The sequence below is a fragment of the Dromaius novaehollandiae genome, chromosome 5, assembly GCF_036370855.1.
Source record: "Dromaius novaehollandiae isolate bDroNov1 chromosome 5, bDroNov1.hap1, whole genome shotgun sequence".
NCBI lineage: Eukaryota > Metazoa > Chordata > Aves > Casuariiformes > Dromaiidae > Dromaius > Dromaius novaehollandiae.
Genome location: NC_088102.1, coordinates 57,017,287 through 57,030,236, shown reverse-complemented (window position 1 = coordinate 57,030,236; position 12,950 = coordinate 57,017,287). Strand labels below are relative to the sequence as shown.

The window sequence follows — 12,950 nt, the reverse complement described above, 5'->3', positions numbered from 1 at the left end:
TCAGGTTTTGCTTTTAAGCGAGTTGGTCATTTTAGACTTATGGCATTTACCCAAGAAATAGAACTTTTGCAAATTTGTTCTAAATTATAAGCACTTATTTTTAATGACAATCTACAAAGAATTCCTTGTAATTGTTAGAGACAGTGTGTTTTCAGGAGTGGCAATGAGAAGCAGCCATGGTGATGCTACTAGGGTTTTGTGTTTTGTCTGCTGAAAAGGCAATCACAGATCAAGTCTGTGAGTGTAGAAGGTAGGAGTACAGTGTTAGCTGGCTACACAGTGCACTCAGCAGCTGCCTGGCTGTATGCACATGGTCATCTGCAGAGGGATGAACTGCTCCACAGCCCACTGTGGGACCTCTGCTCACTGGCATGAAATGGCAGCATGGGCTAAAGACGCTGTGCTCTCTGAGGCTCTTGTTCAGTTGTGTGTTAGCCCCTTTTTCCTCTTTCTTATGGACCATACACATCTGGAGTCAGGAGATGGAACATTTCACACCAGCAATTTCATAAATATTTATATACATTTCTAGGCTGCAATTACTTCATTTCTGAGTTTTAGAAACTGCTTGGGATGATATTTGAAATCTTAAAAAAATTCATGGCTCACATTTTGTCTAGAGGCAGATGTGAACTGGGACCCCAGATGTGAACTTTCAGTAGAACATCAGCAGGCTGTGAATTACAGCTGAAAAATACTGATTTTTTTTTTGTTTGTTTGAATTTTACTGGAAGAAATAACAGCAGCTTTGGTATGGCATTGGAGAAATATTTTGTAGGCTTGGTGCTAAATGGAACTGTATTTATGTCACTATACCAGTACCAGTTGGTACCATTTGCCCATCACCTACCATTACATGTTGGATAATTCTCTGTAAGTTCTGAATAGACAAAAGCAAATGACAAGAAACAAAGGCTTGTGTTTATTGAGAAGATTAAACAACGATCATAACTATCCCTTCTAGTCCTGTAATCTGTGCAGGCATTAGCATAGGAGTCCTCTTTCTTCAGAAACAAACCTCACTCGTTCACAGACAGATCTCTTTCCTATTGCTGCCATCTATAATCTGTTTGGTTGTACCTGAGATGAGAAGCCTTTTATCCAGCTGCACTGTGCTTCTCCGTGTTTCACCACTGATGTGTGTGGCTTCATGAACTGAAGTAAAAATCCATCACACTTTCCAACGTAGTCTGTTAATCCCTCTTAAGTCCTTGTCAGGGTTTATTTTTTAGCTAGTTCTGACCTCAGACTGTCACTTCTTGAGAATACGACAAGGATATAATGTATGGATGAGTAGGACCAAAATTCTTGAATTGTTAAACAATAATGATGAAAACAATACTCATGACTTCCATTATTTTCTGAAAGCGTGCTGTCTTTTTTTAGTTTATTGAGCTTGCTTTGTTTCATTCATGTTGCATAACTTTTACCTGTGTATTGGTAGAGATATATTTTTAACTTTTCTATAGTAGCAGTAAGTCAGAGCTAAGAAACATGCTAACGTAGAAGCATCCAGTGAATAGGGTAGTGAAAGATGCTTTTGACATTTACGGGTTCAATATTTTCTACTGTAAAGTGAATAGAGGGTCTTATTTTATTTACTTCCTGTGTGTGAGGTTTGAACTTATGTGTAGTCTACCAAGTTATTTGCTGGCAAGTTTCTGTTACAAAGCGCTGTGGTGATTTCTTGGAGTGAAGGTAATGGGGAGATATGAGCATATGCTTATTAAATTTTAATTGGATTTCCACTCTGTCTTGAATAGCTTTTTGAGACCACTGGATAAATGCATAAGGAAATTCTTCTCAACAGCAAAACTGACGTAGTAGAGTCCTTCTGTCTCCTCATCCATCTCCCTGCTTTGCTCTGTCTGCCCTCCAGAGCATCTGGGAGGTGAGCAGTATTCTGACTTCTTGACTTGCAGCAAGACTTGCATGGTACTATTCATCTCTGTCTGTGCACCAGGCACGATTTATTCATTTCATGTAATTTACAACTGGCTGTAATGATCCTGTAAAGTCAAGAAACATTCTATACAGAAGGATTAAGAGCTAGGTTTAGAACTGTAAGAAACATGGATATGTAACTATGTTTTATAATCTATTAATTCTCTCTCAGTGATGAATATAAATGTTAAAGTGGTGACATAAGAATCCATTGACACTGAGACACCACTGTTACAGGTATCATATAGGTAAATGCTTGATGTAGTGATTCGCACAAGAACTGAAGGGAAGGTGTTTCAGGGAGAATGTGCCTGAGTAAAGGTATGGTATTATTAGAAACAGTTTGCCAGATTTTAACCATTAGGATCGGTTAGTTGTTGTCTTGTGAGCTGACCAAAAGGTGTTAAAAAAGCAGAAGGCAATTTATTCAGTCGAAAGTGGGGTTTTTGTTTTTGTTTTTGTTTTTTTTGGTTTGTAATTCCTCCCTTTAATGATAATGCAAGTGCTACTGAAGAGAGTAAAACAAAGAACAAAAGAAGAATAAATAATGGAGAAATAAAGACAAAATAACATTAAAATATAATAAACTGCACTCTCGTATATAAGGACACAGTTTTGTAAGCAAGGGTCAGAGGGAAGGAGAAATGTAAAAACAGCACCAAAAGGGACAGAACCATGTTATATTCTATGTCAAATACAGTCCTGAACATAGTGCTGCTGCAACACAAATAACAGCTGTGATTTGGAAAATGGTCACGTTTGGAATGTCTAGATCCCAGTTCTCCTTTTTCTTCCATCACTGCAGTCAGCATGGTAACACAAAATAGCTCTCATGATGTCATAAACTTTACTGAAGAAAGCTGTGTGTTTCTTGAATTATTTATTTTACATAAAACATTTATAAAGTGCTACCAGACAACATGTAAGAGCAGTATAATAAAATCAATAAGCATTAAAATCAGAATGAATGCGGACAGCTCATACATTCTGTGGGATTATTCTTGCTCATATAGGCCCTATATGTGGCTGCAAGACACCCTTCTGCCATCCTTGATCCTGCAGCCTCCCCAGAGAGGCTGCAGATAGTAGAACAGAGCTGGACTGTCCTCAGCCAGCTCCAGCTCTTGCACATCATGGTGTGTGTTGGCCAAATCACTTTTCCCTCCCGATGCCTTTCTCATGTTGTTGAGGTCCAGCATTGTTGCAGAGGTTTGAAGTGTAGCACAGAGCTGGCTGACCTGGGCCATGAAGGGTTGTTCCTATGGTCAGGGATCTCCCAGCTGCCCCTCGAGCAGAGCTCTAGGTCCTGTAAGTTGCCTTGGAACAGCAGAATAAGGACCAAGGAGATGACCTCCTATTGTGATGAACAATGGTCATTAATCTAAAGTTTGGTATGATCATAAAATTATCAATGTAAGAAATAAAATACACCCAAGGATTCAGAGTAATGTGGAAAGGAGATAGAGTTTTTGTTCTTACTGAATAAATAATCTGTATTTATACAGATAAATAATACATCTGAATTAATAATGTCATGCAGATACTGAATTTCTATGAAATTAACACCATTATAATAGAGCCTTTAAGTATAATATAAATGACATTAGGTTGCTTAAAATGTGAATGTTTGCATATGTAAAATCCAGATGTAGTGGACTTACACGTACAGTTTGGCAAGGGAAATTAGATCACTTTGTCACATACAAAGAAGTTTTTCCAATGTATATTCTGGTGCCACATATTCCATCACAGAACTTATTTTTAAAATTGCTGAGTGACACTTTTGCCATGAGGTGGTGCTGATGCAGCCAATACCCCTTTGAGAATGCTACTTTGGCCTTTCATATGGGTCCCTCGTGAGTCTCCTCAGTTCCTACCCCAGTGAGATAGGTTATCGTGCTACAAACGCTTGCTGTACTCAGTATTTCTTCTCATCTACTGTATCATCTTTTTTGCTTTGGAGCAATTGCTCTGGGTTTCCTGAATTAGTCCAGTTTAGTTCCCCTTGGGCAATATTGATACTGCCTGCTGATAAGCTGTCAATGGATTTTTCAGTAATGACCTGTTGGATGCTATGTGCTCTGGTGTGATTTCTTGGCAGGTAATTTGGTGGTGAGGTGTAATAGTTCTCATGTAGTTTCTAGACAATGTCAGCCAACAGACAGTCCTCATACTAATATCTCTCACTCTTGATAATCTGTTTGGTTTCAGATAGCAATCATAATTATCTGCAAATAACTGATGTTTTTTATAAAGTTTTTAGTTTAGCTGCTGAGTCGAAAACAAATCTGGAAGAAAAGCTGCTTTGCTTTGAAGCAAATCTTACCTGTTTCTTTTCTCATCCAAACAAAAAAGGGGAAAATTGAAGAAAACATTTAATTCAACCTTAAATGAGCACAAAAAGATGACTGCTGATTCCTTACTTCCTGTGCTTAAGAGAACTGGAAGCTGCATCTCTCAGGAAAATTGTCTCAAATACCAGGTAATAGAATCATGTTCTTTCTTATGCTGTTTTTTTGTCTCAGTAAATATTTACATATTTTGTATTAATTGAAGGAGTATCAACAGCAGGGGTTGAGAGCATGCTATACTGTGTATGATTTGGGCCTGTGAAATGGAAGATGGAAATTCAGATTTTCTTAGGCAGAGAAATATATTGGATCTGGTCCCACGTTGCTGTTACTGGACAACGCTGCTGACAGCTCCACCGACAGTTTAGAAAACTGATCTTCTAAAATGTTTTTTTTTCTGTCCAAGCCTATTTTGGTGGGTTTCACACACATTTTCTATTGGCTTTGGTCTTATGTAGTCTCAGGGTGGCTGAAACTATATCTTCCTGTAAATAACTTGAATAATATTTTCCATTTTGCATGTGTGTGTCTGCTTGTTTTTTTGTTTTTGTTTGTTTTTTTAAATACGGCCATTGTCTGCACAACAGCCCTTCAGCAATGGGCAAAAATATGTAACTGAAGTGATGTTTTGCCAAATTTTGCAGTTTGTAACAGTATAAAAAAGACTCAACAATTAAAAGTGTTTTTAATTGAACATGAGCTATTTATTTTGAGAACTGCAACAATCACTGATACTTGTGAATGTGCTTTGTACCTTATAATAAGAAGCCTAATAAGCTAATTTTTCCATGGTATGTTTTTCTAGTCTGATCAAAGCATACTGGTCTCATGACTGAACTACCAAAGCATCTAAAAAGCCTTTAAGACAACACAGAAAAGCCACTATAGTGTATGGCTGGTGCATGTTTTTTATAGGCTAACTGAACTACATGGCTTTTTATTTTTGCAATCTAACTACTGTATTTATAGCAAATGAAACAAGACATCTGCTTACCTTAACTAGAATTTGTAACAAGGCAAAGCCCTTTGCATGCCAGCTGATCTAAAGTAAGAATAAAAAGCCCCCCCCCCAAATCCAATCAAATAAAGTAGCTTTTAAAATGAACATCTGCTCTGATTTTTAGACTTTCTTTCTCCTGCTGTCCCTTAAGGTTGGAGTGAAAAACTTCTACTTGGGATCAATTTTTGTCAGTTTTAGCAATTACTGTAAGTCAGATACGACTATATTTGAGCCCATCTTTCCTTTCTTTGCACAGGAAACACTCCTACAAGGCAGAAAGAGTTTTGCATAAGTGAGGCAGCTTGCAGTCTTCTAGATGGGTAGTATTTTCAGCAGAGCTGCTCCACATATTTGCTTGCTGCCTTTTTTCCTTCTCCCTCAATCCTTATGTACTTCTATGTCCCATTTATACCACTAACCCCTCAAGCTAGTTAGGCATCATGGATCTCTAACTGGAAACTAATACCCTGACAGCAAGACTTGGTGGCTTAGTTTGGACAAAGTACTGAGACATAGCAACCTGGTATTTTCTGGTGGCTTGAGGTGTTCAAGATCTGCTATGGTGTGGAAAGTTCAGTGCCTTCAGGTCTGTACTCCAGTCACAAAAATACAATAAAAATATAAAAATATAATATAATATCAACCTCCTTTGACTGAAGTGTTTTTTGGCAAAATGCCTCCTCTTTTTAAAATCTCCTACCATCTAAGTAGCACATGAGAACTGCCAATGATGGAGCATGGGTCAGATTCAGTGATTATTATATATGCTGTTGGAATACTGGGTTTCGGAACAGTAGCACCTTTGGAAGCTTCTTGCCAGCTTTTCATTTTGGTTCTTTCTAGTACACCAAAAATAGTGTGCCCACTTGGTATGATGGGCAAATGCCTGTTTTTTTCATCTTGACAGGTAAGGGGTGCTACTGGTATGTGTTGAATGCTGAGGACTAGGTGGGACCCAAAATTGGTATTTGAGTTTGTGCAAAAAACAAATTTCCTCTTTTTATATAGCTCTTTTTGTTTTAAGGGAGTCTTTCTTGTATTCTTGTTGCTCAAATATTTCTAGATTTACTACATTATATGGATCTAATAATAATGTATGGGTTATTTAGAGCTAGCTGAACAGAGTATTTGTTGTTTTAGAGTATTTGGGAAATTTTTTCTTTACCACGTTCTTTGGTTCAGTTACAGCCTGGCTGGTTGTTCCAAGCAAACACTTTTTACTAAAATAATGACTTGAAATGTACTAAAATGTGCTAGATGTAATGTACTATACTAGAAATGTATTGAAATAATGGCTATAACAACACCAAATAATTTCTAGAATCTTCAGAATTACTTATCTGGATTGAGTTCTGTTGAATTTTTTTGTTCTTAACTTGAACCTGTCTGCTTCTCTGAAATGAAAGCAATGTGTAGATGTAACTTTGAAATACATCATCATAAGTGATTCAGTTCAAACTGTATGGAAGGATGTACAAAAGAGTATACAGAAGTAATTTCAGAAGGGAAGACTTTGAGAAATGGTAAGGATCAATTAAGTTAACTGGACTGACAAGTTTAGGGAATTGAAAGGTGCTCTGGAACCTCCATTTAAAGAAATTCCAAGACACCGTGTGAAATTTGCACCCAAGAACCTAATTACAGGGCTTGGAGATACAGAGATAACTTTAAATTTAGGGCCCTAGTTAGGGGATGCAACCCTTATACAATCATGTTCATTGCATGCCCCCAAACTATAATAAAGCTAATGCAGATGTGGTGGAAGAACAAATGTGTATAATCTTACCCTGAATAAACTGAGATCGAAAGCTAGCTATTGAGACTCTGGCATAGGTCTCCAAAAGGAGCAGTAGGGTACAGGAGACCAAAATGTAGTTAAGGTGGAACCCAATGTACTGTTTAAATGTTACCTAAAGGGAGGGTGTAAACTGGGTAAACTGCGGGTATAAACGACATAATAAAACTTTGAGCTGCCTCTGGTATCTTTCTGCACAATACTGCATTGTGCTGTGCAGGTTTACCCACAAAATTTAATGTTTTTGTTACCAACTTTTGTACATATCAAAAGATTTCTATTGACTGCAAATAGGCTTTGAATTATGTCCCAAAGCAACAAGTGAGGTTGAATTTGCATAAACCCTATTAGCTCAGCTGAAGGTATTTCTTATTTTCTTTTCTAGCACTATAAAGCCTAAGGGGAAAAAAGAATAAAAAGTCTTATTCCCAATACTGTTAGACATATCACCTGCAGCTGATATTTTAAAAAAAGAAAAAAAATAGAAAATGTGAAAACCAGCATCAGTCTTGACTCCTACAGTTCAGTTCTAGTGAAGGCCATGTATGTGTATGAGTAAAGAGGAAAAGGAGTACCTGAGGGTCCTCCCTTCCCTAGTGGCCAACCCACTTCTGATTTCACTCAGTTTCCTTTTCTTTTTGAAGAAACTCTATGCCTCTGGTTTTATAGCACTTACCTGAAAAATTATTTTAAATGAACAGCATTTTAAAGGTGTACAGGTTATTTTATATGAGAATAAGGTATGTCTAAAAGTAGATTGTAGTACAAATACCTTTTAATATTTCAAATCCTGTTTAATGCTAAGCTGTAAGTAGTCCCATTGCAATAAGCATGACTGGTCATCAACTTAAATAAAATCTTTGCTTAGTTGACACATAGAAACATCCAGAGTATTCAGTGCTTAATAACTAAGCCTACTATCTTCTGTGCCCCCTTCATATTTTATATTTTGGAGAGCCAAAGGCTGTGTATTTTTCAAGCACGTGTTGTGTGGTTATTCTTTTCTTTCAATTTAAAAAACAAAATATTGGCAAAGCCATTATACAGGATACACAGCTGAAAAGAGAGATAATATTTGAAATTGTTAAACTAGTATCTGCAATAGCACCTAAAATATTGGAGCTATGTCTGTGAGAACTTTGAAATTTGCTTTTAAGGGTTGTATAGTTAAACACTTTTTAAATGCACTGCTTAATTTTCCTCACATTGTAATTCACTGTTGGCCTTTTCCGCAATGAATCGTTGGGATTAACCAATAAATCAGCAGAAAAGACATGCCAATTTCCTCAACAGTTGACAAATTACAGTGTGGGCAAAGTACTGTATGTTTATTTTATTTTATTTCATGAGGAAGGCTAACATTCAGATGCCTCAAAAATGTGTTGTTTTTATTTGGTAATACTGCATTTAATTACATTTTACTCTTTCTTTCTCAAGTAGCACATGTAAATGTATCACTAACAGTCATTACCAATATGCAAGTAACTTTTTCCTTGATTTGCAAATATTTACTTAGAAAAAATTAATATTGTTTGGAGGTAGAAGATTTGTAATTATAAGCATCTTTCTAGAGATTCATTTTAATAGAAGACCTTTGTCTTGGGTGAATTTTTTCAAAATAAAACAATTTTGGTTTTGAATACTGTAGTTTTGCATTATATAAATATGTGCGTTTACACAGAAACACACAATCATTATTTCCAATTGTTCTGAAATTGTAACTGCACAGTCAAACTATGCACAATAACTGCATGTGCAAATTGTGTGTCTGTACATGCAAATGGATAGTTAGCAGGCCATCTGTAAGAAAGACAGTACGTGTGAGAAACAGTGATAAATAACTATGCAAATTAGATTCTTAATTGTACATTACCTTGGGCTTCTCAATTCTTAAAAATCAATGCCTGCAACAATTAAAACAAACAAATAAATAGAATATCGTTGCTGATTAGGAGTGCAGCGTTTGACCTTATCATAAAAAAAAAATATTAAGACAAGCTTTTGGAAAGTGCTTCAGAAGTGGTAGTAGAGACAGCATGCACCTGACCTTGGCTAGTACTATACTTCACACTACTGAAATTGTATTAGATTTTATACCACATGATGTATGGGTAGCCTTTTGAGATGCAGGAGTCCAGAATACAATGGTGAAAAATAACTATTCATGTGAAGTTTAGACATATCAAAAAGATAGCAATGCTCTGCAACATTTTAATGTATTGCAACATTATGGGTGTCTTATTATGCATGTGATGCTGCAGCCTGGGAAACTTCCTGGGGGCCCTGCCCACACAGGGAAGTTCCTGCACCGTTGCCCAGCATGTAAATTCACATAACGCTCCCTCCTCTGCATACATTCCTCAAGCAGATTTTGTAAGAATGAGCTACTATATGCTTACTGTGTGACAAGAGAGCCTACACAGAGGAAGTTACTGTGGGTAGTGATGGTCCTATACAGTCACTGCCTTGTACGCTCCGAACAGCCTTCTCCCTCCGTAAGAGACATCCAAGTTGGTGGCAGGGGAGGAGGAGCTGAAATTGGTGATCTGCTTCCTCTGCCCGCGAGGGAGTGCATGCGGTCTGTGTCCTTGTCGAGCCCGGCCCATCCAGGACACGCCTGAGATGTTGCAGAGGTCCTTTGGGTCACTGTGGTTTTCATTTGGGCTATGGCGTCCATAGTGCTGCTCTCTTTGGCTATGAAATTAAGCCCACGTTCTCTCTCATTTCTGACCATCTTTCAGCAAAAGGCTGTTTAACAGTATAGAGTCAAAGGGAACTGCACTCTGGGAGCAGCCTCCAGACCACATACTTCATCATGGGTCTACAGAAATGAGGCAACGTAGATAAAATGCCCCTGCAGCCAGGACCCCCATCTCCACTGCTCCTTCCACGTGGCCTCAGGTGTTTCCCCTCGTAGGCAGGTTGTGAGGCAGGAACCTGGATCCGGTCACCAAAGAGGTGAAGTGGGATGATGGGGAAACTGCAGTGACAAAAAATCCACATGGTAACAGTAAATTATCTATAACTTAGTAAAATCAGTAATGGAAATAGAAGCAGCTTATACTTTCTAGTTGCTGTCATGAAAAAAGGTGCTGGTCCCAAGTATCTGTGAAACAAAGTCCACAGATGCACCAGTTGCCTTGTTGGGGAAGAACATTTATAAAAAACATTGTCAAATGCTTCACGCCCCACCTTCCTCTTTCCCAGCGAGGCTGACCCGGCCCCCACTTCCCCTTCCCAATCAGCATACCTTACGGCGTGCACCTCGTGTTCTAACCGACCAGAGCTCCGTGGACATCGAGGGAGCTCGCCTTGCTTCTACCAGAACCAGCTGTCCTTCTGTGGTTATCGTCTTTTCCTAACTCTGAGAGCTGTCTGTTCCCCTCAGCGTCCAGGGCGCGCCTCACCTCGCTTCTCTCAGGCGCTGACCGCGCGGCCATGCGCCGTGGGCGGCGCCCCCCGCCCCGCAGAGGCAGCCTGGCCCTCTGCCCTCGCACAAAATGGCGGCTGCCCCCTCCCCCGACCCCCCACGCCTCGGAGTCGTGCCCTCGCACAAAAGGGAGGTCGCTCCCCTGCCTAGTGCCAGCGGTGAGTGAAGGTACTTTTTCCTTCTGCTTTTTTTTAAAATAATTTTGATATTCAAGTATGATATCAGTCAAAAATAGTGTAATTTTTATGTTTGGGCTCTGTTACTGCATGATAAAGTCCTTAGCTGGTTCTGGGCAGAGAATGTTCTGGAAAACATGAAGGCTGGGGGAGGGCGCGGGGGGATTCTGCTTTGCTCTTACGTTTTCTCCCCACCACAAATGGGATGGAGGGGGAAGCATTTATAGCAGGCATTTGCATGTTTAAACTGAATTTCCATTTGCTCCTTTAAAGCCTTCTAGAAAGTATGGCTAGGTATATTTTATTTTAGAAACTGTATGATCATGTACTCCTAGTTGTGACAAATGAGCTCAGGATTTAAAATGGAACTTTGCAGCTTGTTTAGGTATGAAACAAAAATACTCCATACATAGCTCTAAAAGAGGAGGATGTATAAGTGAGGAAAGCATTAATGGTGTTACAGTTTTTTGGGGGGAGGGAGGCGGTTTTGTTTTTGAAGCTGCAGGACTTAGTGGTATAAGGCTGCTAGAGATCTGCTCGTGTGCATACAAAGCATGTGTGTGCTCTACAGAAAAGCTTGAGCATGAAAATGTTGGTCATACTAGAGTTAGTTAAAGCACAGCTAACAACAGAATGTTATGAATCAACACTACTTTGGCTTTATATCCATACTTCAGACACCTAAATTTTCTTTTGTGATGTGATCTAGCTGTATTTCTGTAGCATCATTGTGATGCTGCAGAAACTTGTGTGTTTGTATAGAAGTGTACTGCAACTTTTTAAAATTAAATCACTTGTATAATCTGAAAGCTGTTGTTGTGACTTTTGTAAGTAAATTCTGGAAATCTAAGGGAAGCAGTTTTACAATTCATTGATACTGGTAGTTGGGCTGGCTTGGGAAGTCACCAGGCCTGGCTGATAATTTGTGTCCCCTCATGCTCACCCAGTTTTCTGTGGTGCTGCTCTTTGAGGGGATCTCTAAAACTGGTTAAAAACAGCCTTACAGATGGCTGAGAAGACACTGAACTATGATGCTACGTGGGGGTGGGGGAGAGGGAAAACTGCTTATGCCAGCCCTGCCAACAAGGCCTAAGTATTGGGAAACTACATCCTCATTCTGAGTTTTTGGTATAACTTGCATGTTTTCCATTGAATTGACTGCTTATAAAATGTTTTATTTGTTATGAGTCAGAAATGTTTCACATCAATTTTTACATTGCACATAACAGTTTATTTTCAGTTTTCCCCAACATTTCAAAACTAAGATTCAGAAAACTGTTAAGGTGGGAGAAGGAATGTTTCCTTTCTTTATATAGTTGTTTCTATAGGCATTTTATCTCTTTGTTAGTACAACAGAGTTATGTATTTACCTGTACTAAGAAGGTTGTAAGGGAGAGCCTGAGAAATTGGCATGTAAATACATAATAGAATAAAGTGGTCTTGGAAAGATACTTTACTGCACTAATTTTGGTTGTAATTTGCAACTGTTTCTGGAATCAGTGGCTCTATTTTGGCAGTATCTTTCTTTAAACTTTTAGTCTATTAACAACATGGCTTGCAAGTGTATCCTATCAATAAAAAATAGGAACATGAAACATACAAAGTACATCCTTCTCATTTGCACTGCTAATAATTTATGATTAGATATGTAATTTGTACAAACAGTCACAGATGGAACTTTAGTTTTATTATTAGGATCTCTCATAAAACACTGATTACTTGGCTTAAAGGAAAACACCAGGGAAAAAATGGATTCTGTGAATCAGAAAGATGGAATCAAAATTCAAGTCTCTGTTTCATAACTTACCAGCACCTTTATTTTGGTTCAAGCCATGCCATGACTTGAAAATCTTTGAACTTTATAGGCTTCAAAAGCTGTGTGTGACTTACTGTTTTCTCGTAGATGAGTTTACACACAACACTAGTTTAAAGAACCTGCCAGGACAAGGAGGCTTTTGACTTTTTTTTTTCCCCACCACCCGTAAATATTGATAGCGGAAGAGAGAAATTCTCCCTTTTCCCATTATTTCCCAACTTGCATATGTCAGAAATGAACTACTGACAAAATGAATAAAAAGGTGAGTGTTTCCCCCAAAGTGCGTGTTAGCAAAAGACAGGAGCCAGGTACATAATCCTGAAAAGTGAACTTAGGATAGGAAAAGATGTCTTTTCTTTGTTTTTTGAAGGTAAATGTATTTACAAATGCATGTAATTGAAATTAAGATACTGAAAATTTTGTTTCAAATTCTGCATC

At 38.3% G+C, this 12,950-nt stretch overlaps 1 protein-coding gene across 4 annotated transcripts in view; it reads left to right on the top strand.

Annotated features, from left to right (window-relative positions):
• Window positions 1–12,950, top strand: part of MPPED2 (metallophosphoesterase domain containing 2) — a 206,576-nt gene that overhangs the window by 29,817 nt on the left and 163,809 nt on the right. For 3 of the 4 annotated variants that reach the window (XM_064512889.1, XM_064512886.1, XM_026122166.2), the window contains one exon: window positions 4,300–4,426. The exons of the other annotated variant lie outside the window; for it this stretch is intronic. The gene's annotated coding sequence lies outside the window, so the exon portion shown is untranslated. The remainder of the gene's footprint in view (window positions 1–4,299; window positions 4,427–12,950) is intronic. 4 annotated transcript variants of the gene reach the window in all.